This window comes from Leptinotarsa decemlineata, unplaced genomic scaffold (genome assembly GCF_025532065.1).
Source record: "Leptinotarsa decemlineata unplaced genomic scaffold, Ldec_3_MD MMD2_tig00026314_RagTag_RagTag, whole genome shotgun sequence".
Lineage (NCBI taxonomy): Eukaryota > Metazoa > Arthropoda > Insecta > Coleoptera > Chrysomelidae > Leptinotarsa > Leptinotarsa decemlineata.
Genome location: NW_027412684.1, coordinates 4004687 through 4020386, shown reverse-complemented (window position 1 = coordinate 4020386; position 15700 = coordinate 4004687). Strand labels below are relative to the sequence as shown.

Below are 15700 nucleotides of genomic sequence, written 5' to 3'. Positions count from 1 at the left end.
ATTGGAAAAAAAAGGAGGGGGTGAAGTGTATATGTAGAACAATTCAGTGTTTGAAATTCGAAAGCAATAAGAATGACAATTTTCTTGAAATTCTAAGTGATTATTATTATGAGAAACTCTGAGTGATTATTATAAAAAAACTAATAAGGGAGAGGGAAAAAGACACTGCCCCAACCTCGCAGTGCCTCGTGTACACCAACCAAAAAGTGTGTACTCCGTGGAAGGAAAGGAAAGAAATAGAAAGGATGGGAGAAACGAGGAAACGATTACATATCATCGTCTGAATTCAGGACTTCATCAATCAGGATAGGGGATGGTGGAGGACTATCATCGGACTCATTGTCAGCGTCACCGTCATCATCGTCATCGCTGTCGTCGTCGTCTGTGTTTCCGGACTGTGTATCCCATTCGTAATCATTCCGCCAATCATAGGGATCTGGATAATCCCCATCAGACAGGTCCGCTTGATCGGTTCCAGTAACGTGAAGCACTTGTATCCGATCATCATAAATTATGTTATCATAATTCATCGAGTGAGGTGCCGTCGTGGAGGTAACGAAACCTTCATGGATAGAAGCCCAGTAAGGATGTTGATGCGCTGGGTCACTGTACGGCTCAGTAGTTGAATCAGGTTCCATGTTGAAGGTGGCTGATCAACTGAATATTCCAACAGATAATTCCTACTTTTATACTTTTGAAAGGGAGTGGGGGAGGAGTGGGGAGCGTAATGAGGCCACCCCGGGGGGAGGAGGGGGGTGGGGGTGGGGGTGGGGGTGGGGGGTGGGGGGTGGGGGTGGTGGGTGGGGGGCGGCGGGGCCCCCCACCCCCCACTACTTTTTCATTGTAGTCCCTGTTATGTTTGACATAGCATCAAATTTTTTATTTGTAGACGCTGTTATGTCAGACATTTTTATGTCCACATCATTTGTAAGTTTGTCAAATTTACGAGTGAAAGTTATCCGAGCCTCTGCAATTTTATCGTCAAATGCTTGACGGGCATCGCGAGCAATATTACCTATTGTGGATTGTATTGCAGCTTGTAGGGCTAGAAGTATAACCTCCTTTGTTCCGTTAATTTCCCCCTCAAGATATGATACAGTTACACAATCACTCTTGTCAATTGGTTCGCTTATATTTTTCAATATTTTTCTTTGCATGTCATAATGACCATCTTTTGTTAATTTAAAACCAATCCCGGGAGGACCTCGAATGACATTACCACCCAATTTTCTCTTTCTACCAAACTTATCGATTGTTTTAGACATTGTGCACTCTACGATGATTCTTTTCAAACTGATATTTCTTTCATTTACATTATGCTATATACTTTACAGTAATTGGTTAGGAAAATAGAAATGAAACAAATAATATTTTTATCATTTTTTATTCATCTAAGTAACTTGGTAAAAGTGATACATATACAATACATAATACAATAATCACAAATAATCACAAATAAGAATGTTCCGGTTTGAAGGAATAAGCAATAATACTTCGAATTATAATTCAATTATTCATCTCTACAGTCAACAAATTGATTAGTTGGTCTAAGGCGCTCTCTTGAGAAAAAAAATGAACGATTTCAGACACCCAACGAATGTTATCATTAGGATCATTTCGATAAAATTCTATATCGCTATGACCCCATGGAAGAGTTCGAGTGGTATTCGGAATGATGAATCTCTTGTCGTCATGATACGATAAAGCGACTTCATTTTTCAATTCAGTGTAAATATCATGCAATACGCTTCTGAACGAGTTCATCTTCCTGAATATCATACCTCCCTCTTCAATGATTTTTTCATAGTCTTCACATGTCAATTCATTCTTTATAACAGATCGTTTCACACCTTTGGCCTTCTTCAGTTCACCATCAACAGATTTCACGTAATACGCTTTAGCACCTGTACCGTAAAAGCTGATTATTGGATCATTTGGGAATTCATCTTTGAAATTACCCAGAACTGACTTTGTCACTGGAATATTGAATTGGTTTCCTATTTTATAATTAGATGTATCGAACTTATTTGTATTATTTTTGATAAATTCATAGAAATTGTCTGTATTTACTTTGAGAATAAGGGAGTCGGTATCAGTGTAGAGTAAGGACGCATCTTCTCCAAACTGTTGTTTGATACATCCATAGAAAAAATCATACATAACTGTTTTAGATAATTCTAGAATGGAAAATCCTAAATATAGTGGTTTATCATAATGAACTTTTACTCTAGCCAATTGAATGGCAACAAAATTTTCTGTAAAAATAGAGCATTTTTTAAAATTTGGTCGAGATATGAGACAACTAGCACCTATAGTTCTTTTTATATTTTCCCAATGTGTAATGAGTCTAACATCAATTCTATTGTCTACGTTTTCCATTGTTTTTCCATAGACTGCATTATTCATTAGTTTGTAGAAATCTTTTTCAGATTTGTTATTAGACCTATTACGCATTTCAGTATTCAAATCTACATAAGGCTTCATCCAACATGATTGCTTAAACCTCAATACTCTATGTGTGTTCATGACTATCAAACCATGATTGACAGCTTGCTGTAAGTTTCTATAGTGAACAATATATTTTCTTTTGTCGTTTAAATTTGGAATTAATTTGGGAACTTTCGATTTTGCATATGGAGGTATCAAACGTTCAACTAAGAATGGTAAATCGGAATGTTTATCATGAAGTTCTTGGGGATAATGTATATCCACTTCCAATACATATCCATAAGGACTATCGATATCCACATTCATTATATCAAGATTGAGAATTTCATGAGGTGCTAACCATGAAAATTCACCTGTTGGTAATGGTTGCGACATGCTGTGACCATGTAGATTTGTTGCATCCAAATATGAAATGAATGAAGATGGTTCATTTGGATTATAATCCGGTAAAAATGTATTGTTTGCTTTATGTTTCCTTTCACTACATTGACTTATTCCACTACGAATACCTTTTTGAAAGAAGTGAACCTTATCAATATCAGTTAGTAATTCCAATTCAATATTAGTATATTTCAACATGGCATCCCACGATAATCCGGGTGCAGTGAAGTATTGTGCCGGATCCAATTTATATTTATCAACAGATATATTTCTAAAGTTTTCAAAAATGTCACATAATAGTAACACATCTGACTTTAAATATAAATCAGAGTATTCACCCAAATCCTGACATTCGAATAAATTCCAAACTAGTTGAGCTCTCCCATAATCATTATCTGATATATGTTCACAATTGAGTTTATCATAAAATTGATTTTTGGTTGGAAGTCTTGGATGATTCAGTTTTTCGATGTCATCAACAAAACTATAGGGAAATACACCTTTCTTTCTCATCAAATTGAAATTTTCAATTTGTGGGAAATGTTTGCGCATCTCGATACACTGATCAGATGTTAAATTTGCACCTAAATTCTCCAAAGAACTAGGCATGAATCTGAAACTATCAATGAATCTCATTTTCAAATAATTCTTCTTCACCCTACCATCTTTATCCGTATAGGAGTGTGTAAAGAGATGTTTTGTGAAAGATATATATTTTTCATTAGTTTGTGGGATGACATCCACTTTATCTTTGTTTTTATACAATTCCTTTATGAATAAATGACAATCATATCCACTGAGATTGTGAAAAATTATAGGAATGAAATTTGGCAATTTAAAATCAAAATTACAAGATGAATGAGCAGCAGGGGACCTTTTTTTTCCTGTGAGGTGACAATGATCCCTCACTTTGACTTCGCCATCATTAAATTGTTTGGAACAAATGCCACAATTTGTGGCAGAAGCAAACTGTTCCTCTTCCTCAGGAGTTTGTACATCCATAGGAATAGTAAACCTGAGATGATTTTCATAAATATTTTCCAAATCATCTTCGATTTTGCTAACGAATTTTTGGGCTGCATCCACACCCCTATACGAAACAAATTTTGATAAATCATCATTGTATGAACATTTAATCAAATAAGCAAATGAATAAGGCTCATGTTTGAATGTCTTGATCGAATACGAGTATTCAGGATTTGGTTTAGTGGTTTGAATCGGCTTCAGTACTGATTCAAAATCTGCATACACTACAAATGGTACCTTCATTTGTTTCTCAAAGTTTTCAAAAGTTAGTATATTTTCAGGTACCGTTTTCCCATATTTATTGACTTTGAAATTGGTTGATGGTGTTGTAGTACTCAAGTGATTACAATCATTTATCTTATGACGTAATAGTAATTGTTCATTAGAAAAATATAATAAACAGCCATCACAAAAATATTTCTTATGTTCATGAGCCGATAATTGGCTTGAAACTAATCTTGAAAGATCTTTGATCCAACAATAATGATTATTACCGAAATCATCTGTGATAAGTAACAAATTGACATGTCTTCTAAGTCTTCTCTGAGAGTAACGTAATGGTCCAATTATTTCATACATTATTTTACCCTTCTCGAATTTACTTTCTAAACCGTACATATTAACTGAAATATCATTCTTGTCTTCAAATTTCACAATATCTTTCAACTTTACCGGAAAATTCATACCTGTTACATCTATGACTGTACTGAAATGTGGATACGATGAAACTTCTGATGTTCTATCGATTGCAGGATGTAGTGCTGAAGTGATAGCCCATGCAAAACAATGCTGATCTTCATTACGGACATTAACCACGGCCTTCCTACGCTCAATACATTCAGGCAGCTTCACATATGAACATCCACTGAGCGGGCTGTATTTATTAATGTTCAACTCCAGAAACATGATTTTTTCACAAGTCCAACCTTAAATACAGAACAATATTACTAATCCATCCAATTAAAACTTGGTAGAAATGTTTACCTGAATCACGTTCCTGGAATTCTGTAGTTTGAGCGATAATCCCATTTCGAAATCCATCAAATAAGGAATTCAAATCAGTAGATTGATCAACTGTTCTATTCTGTGAATTAAATGATTTGGTTTCCTTCAGGTCTTGTGTTTGTAGAATATAACTCCCAAATACTTCCATATTCACTTTGATGATTTTGTGAACCCTGATGGCCGATTCCAATAATTCTATAACTTTCTGCCTGATTTCATTAAAGAATAACATGTAATCGGTGGAAACAATGGAACTCTGCACCCTGTATGTCGCAATCCGACGTTTGAAGGCGCTCTTTATAATTTGAACACCATCACTGAATTGAACACATGTATTATTCTTATGTTGTAGAGTTCTATTGTGAGAATTCACTTGAGTCAATGGAATCTTCACATTACAACAATTACATGTGTACATAGGTGCTGCAGCGTCATCTAATCTCACTCGTTTCACTGATGGCCCTCCTTGGCAACTCTGGAGCTGATGACGACGAAGGTTGTCACTACGGGTAAAAGATTTACCACATTCACAAGCATACATTTTCTATGATATGTTCTCACTAACTCACTCGATGGAAACTGACATAACCAACACTCGCCCGCTTCTTAAATACCATAATCCACGTCGCCTGCGCATCACCGTAGAGAGTGAGGGTAGGTAAGGACACATCGATGCATCCGCTAGAGATGCCTGACGTCACAGCCAAGCCCATCTCCCAATTTGATGCGATAACAGTTGCCGACACGAGCAAGCAGTAATCGTTGCGCTCTCGGAGAGGGCAGACGTTTGCACAGTCCTCGCCCGCCTGCGTGTCACCATCAATAGCGAGGGTAGGGTGATGCGTTACGTCACATCATTCACTGCTTCGAGAGCGATAGCCGAACAAGCAATTGTCGTTGCGCACTCGGAGAAGACAGACGTTAGCACAGTCCTCGCCCGCCTGCGTGTCACCATTGATGGCGAGTCTGGGGCGTTACGTCACATCCTTCACTACATCGAGGGAGGTGAGAGCAGACCGATGAATACGCATTACTCTGCCACACGTCGTGGAGTGAACATGTCGCTCTCTAGCCGTTGAACGGTTATTGCTGTGACGTCACTCCATTACTAACTTGGTGCCCTCACACCGATGGAGCATTCATTACTTGGAGGATCTTCGAAGTATGCAGACGTATGTTTGTACATAGACAAACAAGCACATGATGAAACCCTGTACCGTGCATTCTCTAACACACACACACACACATACACACACAAAATCTCATATGAAAAAAAAATTCTGAACGATCCATGCACCAGACACTTCAAGGTCACAACGCCTTGACTTCACTGCACAACAAAAAAAAGCAAATAACACGTCATATTGGTGGGGGGAGGATTAGAACCGGGAAAAAAATTCTGAACGATCCATACACCACACCCTTCAAGGTCACATCACCTTGACTTCACCAAACAACAACCAATAAAAAAGCAATTAATACGTCATAGTGGTGGGGGGAGGCTTAGAACCGGCTCAAATCTCCTACTAGCTTCTTAGTGTATTATCAATCTGCTTTTGACAATTACCTTGATAACTTTCCCAAGTATAGGTTTTATCAAAATAGGTCGAAAGTTGTCAATAATGTGAGGGTTTCCTTTTTTCAAAAGAGATAAGACTACAGATTGCATATTGCAGAAAAAACCCCATGAGCAAAACATTCATTTATTGATAGGCATAATGGGTATGCAATCACAATCTACTGTATTGTGAATACAGTGAAGAGTGAATATTGTTTCACTCTGAAACTCAACTGAGGATTGGAATGCGAATTGTTCAGAAGGTAAATTTGCTCTGCTCTATCGTTGTTGCTGCTATTGTAGCGAAATATGTTGTTGAAGTATGAATCTGGGAGGTAGGCGAATTCTCCAATTGTTCGGTTTCCGAACAAGTGGAGAATTCATATCATGAAGTGGAGAATTCATATCATGAACAAGTTCACTGCTTGTTGCGAAAACATCGGATTCGCATCCTCATTTTTAATCTAGAATTCAAGGTAGTTGATATCTGAATCATCAAATATAGATATTTCAACGCTGAAATAGTCGATTTGCCAAATCGATGGTGTTTGCGAATGAAGTGTCATTTGGAGGTTGATGAAAGCAACTTATAGATTTACTGATCCCAAAAAATATAGAGTTTAATTCCTATAACAAGACATATCGCTCACCAACACAGCATCCATCATATCCAATCCAGAAAATCCGGTATACCACAATGAGATAACACAGCATTTCGAAACCATTTTTGTAAAAAAAAATTGCAGACCCTCCTCTTTACTAAAGATATAACCAGTATATTTCGAGTCTCGTACAGAGACAACCATGTACTTTCTCAATTCCCAATACACCCAATAGGTACTCCGCCCTGGATAATCCCTAGAGCCAACATTGAATATGGACTGCTACAATTTGACAAAAATAATACAAATTCCTGGATTTTCAATGTAACCAACCAACTTCTGGAGCAATACGAAGACTCTATTCCATTATACACTGATGCATCTAAAACGGAAGATGGAGTAGGGGCAGCTTTCACCATCTCTGATTTCAGAACATCCCAAAATGCTTGATTGTCACAGATTCGCTAAACGCTCTCGAAGCAATTACACAGCTATACACAAATCATATAATCTTGTTTCACATAAAACAGTATTTCCACTCACTACATCAAAAACATTTTTTCATCTAGTTTATATGGGTCTCTTCACATATTGGCATAGTTGGAAATGAAAGAGCTGACAAATTAGCGAAAGAAGCAATTACTAACCCGCTAACAGATACAGTGTCACTTGCCGTTCATACGGATCTGAAATCTCTATAAAAGCAAACGATCATCAACAGTTGGCAACAGTTCGTCAGCAAAACTTCATGAGATAAAACAGTCAGTATCTCCTTGGAAAAACATCCCCAATGAAAGAAAAGCCCAGGTCATTTTATCTCGTCTTCGTCTAGGCCACACTCGTCTCACCAATGGGTATCTACTATCTGAAGAACCCCTAGTATGTGAAGTGTGTGATAGTCTTCAGAGTGTGAAACATATTCTCAACGAGTGCGTACGTACTATATCACAATGAGAGACAAAATTATGGCTTCCCACCATCAATAAAGGACATATTAGGTTAGGTCCAAAGTGAGTGGGTCTATTAGACCCTCCACCGTAACCCGCAAGGATTTCTTAGGGGGAGAATGTGATATTGATAATCTATCAGCTTTCCTCAGAAATATCAATTTGTTACATGCTCAATAAGTTTTTTCATAAACATGTAATATATCTACAAGTCGCTAATGACCCAAGAGGTCGATGCGACTGTGAATAAATCTGTTGAAAATCTGTTTCAAAATCTGTTTTTCCGTTAATCAGCTGTCGCCCCCATATGAACGACAACTCTCAGAAGTTGAGAAACTTGAGGACCAACGAGGTCTTACCTTTTAACGTGTATTTCCTAACACGGTTGCAGAATCATCCCAGCTTCAACTAAATAAATTATCTAGAAAAAAATATCTGGTCGAGGCGAGAATCGAACCCACGGCCTCCCGATCGTGATTCGGGCGCACTACCACCGCGGCCAATTCCACAAATAAATAATAATGAAAAGACATATCGCTTCGAAAAAAGATAAAATTCCCAGAATCGAAAAAATAATTCGTAACATGATTATAAAAAAATGTCGGGCCTAAAGACGACAACTTCTCATTCAAATACACTACATTTCATAATACCTATTTAATTTCTATATCATTTATAGAATTTCAGAAATTTTCACATTGTTTTTTGAGTTTCATCGAAAATCATCGACCAAATGAATATAAAAATATACTCAAGAAGGTTCAATCTAGACTCGAATTCGAAAAAAACTTGCCCAGTTGTCACACATTATATGTTATATTCGGTACAACTCGATTATTCTTTGTTAGGAATTATAATACAAGAGTACTATTAGTTTGATATGTATGAATTTTTAATCATTATATCTATAAATGTTCATACAACATGAATCGATATGACTATTAAATTACAAAGCGTGTTGAATTCCTCAGGCTACAACGGTAATTAAAATTTAGCCTGTGTTATACTGTTCTTTGTTCTTCAAATTTACGTTCACAAGGAATATTAATTCTTGAACAGCAAGACGCTTGTATGACAAAGAAGTTCACTTGAGTGGAGAAGGTTTTAGATATGAATAAACATTCCGAAGAGTCTACTCAATTCCGTATTATCATTGTTTGATGTTACATATTACGTTGGTTGCCTTTAATCTGTTCATTATACTGCTCATTCTTTAATTTTTTTAATGTAATGGTGTCAAAAATATAAGTACACCACTTAGTTATGAATCAACCAATTCAAGGTTCTCACTGCGTATCTTTGAACCCATGTAAGGCCTCGCACGTTGAAAGTTTAGACCTCATTGATTCTTTGCTATCACCAGTTCCGAATTTTGAGGGTGCTCGTTCATAAGAAAGTGATTACTGGTTAACGGAAAAACACAACTTGTTTTTAATAAAAGATTACTGAGAAACAACATATGCATTTTTTGTCTACAACTAACTGGGTTAACTGTTATATACTTGTCAATTTGGAGTGCTTCCTTCAATAATTCAAATTTTCACATATTGAAAAATCAACAGCATATGTCGATAATATATGTTCTGTCTGTTTCTTTGAAGTTACGCTTCATCTTGAAAGCATGCTTGAGAAAATAAACAAAATATTGTATTCGGCACCTTCACCAGAATATCGTTCGGGTTGTCACTTCTTAGTAGGTAAATGTTAATTTTGCAAATTCCTTAGAAAACAAATAAACACGATGAAAATCAGTAACTAACTTTGAAGTGGAGTTATGCAGATGTGACCATTTTGCAAACCTGAAAATTGTCAAAATTGATTCTGTAACCCTATAAAATATTTGAAGAAATGACCATTTAGCATAAACTCAAAAAATAGCTGGGAAACAGTTTTCTTACAATCATTGAATGAAAATTCCATTATATCCAATACACTGTCTGTCCATTTTGGTATAATATATTCTTCAATGAGTGGAACTCATTTAAGTTTTATTTTTTGGAAGTGTCGGTATTTCAAAATTTTGAATAGTGAACTGTCATACAATTCTAATTACTTTGTGATTCATTTGGTGATTTACGGTTTTCCACTCTTCATTTTTTTGCCCTCAAGGACAAAAAAAGACAGAACCAAACTTTGTTATTGACTTCGGAAATAAAAATCACCTTTGACCGATCTGCAGCCTTCGCTGCCAACAGTCAGCTAGAAATTACGAAAGTTTTTATTGAGAACTACAGAGACACTCAAAGTTAATTTTCCTGCACTCATTAAATAGGTCATGAATGCAACTCTTTTGGGATTTGTTATCATCTAATAGAGTCAATTTTCCAATTCGATCGATGACAGTATGTAATATTGAAGTTCATACTTAATTTCAACAAACGGACGGACCTTTTTTTTTCATGACAAGAATATGTAGGAGATATTTGGAGAAAAAGTTTTTGACCTTCAATTTCTCCATCTTGATACAAAAAATATGGGAATCTTCCAAAGAAAGGATACAATCAATTCCCAAAATTAACTTCATAAAAGATGTGTGGACATGCAAATAAGTAACTTTCAGACATAAACTGAAAGAAAAGCCTTCTCGAAACAGATATTTTCATATAAACATTGGATTACACGAAAAAAAATGGTATCAAACCAAATACTTTTATACCTACACTGAATCATACAAAAACACTTTTCTTTATTCCGTTTGTATTCCAAACATCCGTATGGGATCAAATCAGATATCATTCACATGAGTCCTATACAATGAAATTGATGGAATCCTCACTGTTAGACATCCGATGTTTCGTCGTAAGACACTTGCCTTATCGGCTCTTCAGTAGCCGATACGGAAAACATTATAAGAAAAAACACTCAATTCGCTCATCAAAATTCTAGGCTTCTGATATTGTTATGAATCAATTTGAAGTTGACGAACCTTTCATCAATTTTCAACAACTCATTCATCTGATATAAATCTAAATGAAGAGTATCATTTTTCGTTACTTCAAATTTTGAATGTGGGAATTCATGATTTTCTTTACTCATTTTATAGATGAACAAAAAAATTGAAATTAGAGTAATAATGGTTCAATACTTTCTATATACAAAATGATATTTGTTATTCACCTTGCCTAGTTCTTTTTCTGACCTACTCTCATTTCTCTTGTGCTTTCTACTTGTATTGTGTTCTTCTTTAGGGTATCCTTTGCGTCATATATTATCAAATTATTCCTCAGAAGAGGATACGATTTCATTCATACTGAATTCGTAATATCATTCATTCGTTACAAGCGTTCACTTTCGAGTCCAATGAATTTTCTTCATGGAATATCTTCAAATCAAAAACCATGATATTCTCTTGCAGACGTTGTCGTCTCTACTCTGAATACCATGGCCAGTTTATATCTTTTTTGGGTCTAATGTAGTTGGATATTATTGACTAAATCATTTTTGGAAAAATTCAAAAACAAGCTATGAACCAGGTCTAACCAATCCCAGTCCCAATCTATTCAATCCCAAAGCTGAAGATCATTCGACATTATTCTCAGTTAATGAATATCCCTTTGATGTTGGGAATAACGAATTGTTTTTTTTTTTCATTCAAGCTATTCAAAATTATCATCGAAGTTGAATATAAAATCACAATCGCTGAATTTACAGAGCATATCGTTCACCTGCATTAAAAAACCCATTGAAGTTATGAAGCAAAATTGTCAAGAATCTAAAGTAGCACTGTTGAAAAATTCATTGCCTCACTTTTTCTTTGAATCGACTTCATATAACTTCGTGACACTTGCCCTTTTCAAATAGCACACCATTCTAAATTTATGGTACATCGTGAATAGATGTGACTATCCACCCCTTTCCCTGAAGAAGTTAATTTCATTGTGCAATCGTGTTTCTCGAACAAATGAGACTTGCAAAAATAACGACGATGTTTTCCTGTCTGCGATTATAAATTGAGTACATTTCAATATTTAAAGGACTTTTGGGTATCAGGCTAGAAGTAGCCATTGGGAATTTCTGCAGCCTCGAACTAGCCTCTTACTAGGAATTCTGTATTCTGTTTGAGTGCAGTAAGGAAAGAGGAACGCAAAACTCTGGACTCAACTACGTATTTTTAAGTATCCTGATTAAAATAAAACGCAACGCAAAAGTATTTGGTTTTTTGTAGAAAATATGTTAAAATATTTTTCTCAGTTAACCAGCTATCGCCCACTATGAACGACAACTCTCAGAAGTCGAAACTTGTACGAGCCAAAAATATTTTTGTGATTCAATCTACCACTAATAATGAGACCTATGACAGGTTGAAACCGCGCTGCAGGAACATGATTGCTTAATTTTTGAATTCTGGTCGTAACCACTGAAAAATATTAATCGGTTTTCATGAGAAACGGTATGATGTTGATTTCATTACATTCCAGAATCTTCGAAACTGAAAACTTATGTAACATAACTTACTGATTTCGAGAATTCAGGAACTTCATATGACATATATATTCACTTAAAATTTGAGATCAATAACAGTTTATTTTTCTCAAACAATATTTCTTATTGGGGCTGAACATAGAAGTTAATGTTTTCTTTAACCTCTGGAAGTTGTACGACGCGAAGTGAAATAACCTTTTCGGGTGTATTGAAGATTTGTGCTACAAAAAATACAGGTTCATATTCAAAATTTCAAAGTTGAGAATGCCCCAAATCGGACGACACCTTGCATGGAATTCAATAATCGTATTCTGATAGTAAAATGAGAGTTGCTATAGGAAAATCGATTGTTGCCATAGCAAAAAGTCAGAATTAATTCCACAGTATTATTCAGTAGTAGCCAAAAATTGTCAACTTCGCATCGATGTAACCTAATCTCTATGTCTCACCGTATACGAGATGCTCATGTCTACACTCGAATTTGGATAGCCCTGTATGGTTCGATTTCAATACGTTTACTCGGAGTACAAATTAAAAGTGAGATGAGTTGATTTTCATGTTCATATATTTTGAAGTAATTGATGCAAATGAATTTTTTTCAGTTCATTTCTAGATCTAGACTTCTCTGTGGAAGTTTTCGAAGATACATTTATTTTTTTTTTATTTTTTCAGAAGTTTCCCATTTTCGGTAAAATTACGGATAAGTAGAAATCCAAAAGCTTTTATTGAAACGCGTGTGCACCTCAATACCCGAAACATTGAGTACTTTTTTGCCTTTGGTTTGTTATGAGAACAAATAATATTGAAAAATCAGTAAGTTACTTTTTTGAAAAAAAGAAAAGAATCAGAATTTTTCCACTGAAACTTGATTTGACTTCACTGTTCTTATAATTCCCCCGTCATGAATATTTTCACTGACGAAATGTTTCTGATCAATTAGAAATAAGCCATCAAAACGACTTCTTTCATCAATATGTCGTTGTTAATGTAGTCAAACGAAATCATAAAAAAATCAATTACCTCTTCATGAAATGCACTTAAAGTCACATTTTTTCAAAAATAACTTCGAAATCCGGATAATCTTGAGTTCCAGTAATGCCGTCCTGATCTCTTTAGTGTAGCGTAGCGAATAAAAAACCTTCCAGGCACTCCTCGATGGAAAAAAATACAAATAGCAAACAAACATTTCAGAAATATATGATGTCCCTGCAAAGAAGTCGGATACAAAATAGGAAAAAAATATTCAAAACGAATACCAGACTCTATGTACGATTTACACATTTTAGCGAAGAGTTGAAATACTCGTTCCTCTGTATTTCTAGTTGTATAATTGTTAAAAAACATTCAAATGACTGCGTATATATATCAAACAACTCCACATTTAACTACTCTAGTGTCGAAATACAGGACGAATGAAAGTATCTAAACAAGCGGGTTACAGTGCGCTGAACCAGGAAACCAGAACCAGGAACCAGACTCCAACTTCTTGTTATTGAAGGATCCTTTCAATCCAGGACATCACATTACAATAAAAAAATGTTTTCTGGTCAGGTTCAAATGCCAGAAATCCATTAAGTATGAGGTGGACATGGAATTCTGTATAGTTGTGACGTGAAAAAAAGCTTCATAACATGATTGAGAGAGCAAAGAAGAAGTTGTCGTTGTGGCCCGATAGAGAAATTGGCAGTTACATAACATGCCTTTTCCAAGGCTTTCATAATATTGCTTCAACCTCACAGAAGAGTATTCAAGAAGCCCAATGTTTCAAAAGAGGTCGGACCGAGTAGGTTTGAAACTGTCGGGACTTCCAGTCCCATTATAAATAACGAAAACGTGAGGAGGTCACATAGCTTTTGATAATGTATGCCGCAGTTGCAGACGAAACATATAACTTAAAAACCTGGAGAATACGACTAAAAAATCCGAAAACACCAAGTGACTGACTGAAGAATATATTGCCCAAAAATAATTATTTTACGTACTAATAATTGAAACGCCGTGAAGTATATCGGTTTGAAATTTTTTCTTTCTCATTTTGACCGCCATCCTTTTCGATTTTCATTTCATTACTTTTTTGGGTGACAACAGCTTCGATTACTATACACTTCGTGTAAATTGATAACAACTTTCCAAGCCACCTAGAAAGCGAGAAAATTATCTATATAACCTAGTATTTAAGTCATTTATAAGGTCACAGAAATTTATTTTCTTCACGAATTAACGTTCTTATACTTTTCTACCCAAAATCCCAACATTAATTTTGAGACCAAATAAGTATATTCCTTGATTGACTTGTTTTCTCCGCAAATTTAAGAAATGATTATATAACTCAAAAAAAGAATAAAAGAACCAAATATGATACGAACTTTTGACTCCGGAATCCTCAGGTGAAAGCTGATTCACATAGATTTTTTTTTCTTCTTCATTTTTCACTCTGAAAAAGTTGTCACACTAAAAATCAAAGGTAACGTTATTGAAATATTCAACTTCTACTTTTCCCCTTATCCTTGTATTTCCATTGTCATATATGTGATTCATCTTCATCAATGGTGAATTATCAATTCAGGATCTAGTTTTTCAAATAACAGTTGAAGATTGACCAGAATCAATTCCATACATTCAAATTATGCCCAGAAAGTTGACCCAAATCAATATTCACACTCAACTACTGTTCCTGGGAGACCTCCAGAATTTATTGAAAACGCTTCCACAAAATAATATTCAAATTCTGGACACCATCCATTGATTATTATCCTACCTTTCTTGAATTGTTGATCGGTACGAAAGACACCCCAAGACGAGTATTATAGGATTCCAGGAAACATTGAACGTGTGAAGATATTAATGGTGTTAGCTTTATGGGATGGAAATACGAGGGAAAATTCATTATTAAACATATCATGCATACTTGAAATGGTAGACAGTGGTCTTGAATAATTTCTACCAAGTGAGTCTTCAGTATTTTCGAATATATCAGGACGTCTCGTCTGCTCTAACTTCGGTATTACTCCGAAAGTTTGAGTAATTACTGAAAAACTAATCAACAGTACTTATTATTGATGTCATATTTTCTAGTTTTTTATCAGTAATTTGTTCATATCAGATATTCAGAAAATGGATATTATAATTTTCAAAATGATATTACAATTTTCCAAGTATAACAAAATCTCATTTCCCTTTCGTTACTATAGACTCACAGTACTTGATGTGTTGAATGGAAGAAATTAAAGCAACAGAGAATATGAGCCAGTGTAATTAAAATCAAATCAAAAATTGTTCTCCGAGTGAAGAATTTCTCAATATAAACTCGA

The 15700-nt window shown here is 35.2% G+C and overlaps 1 protein-coding gene across 3 annotated transcripts in view; it reads right to left on the bottom strand.

Moving 5' to 3' along the window:
• The window catches only part of CARPB (Carbonic anhydrase-related protein B), a 1001903-nt gene that overhangs the window by 669516 nt on the left and 316687 nt on the right, over window positions 1–15700 (bottom strand). The window lies entirely within an intron of this gene.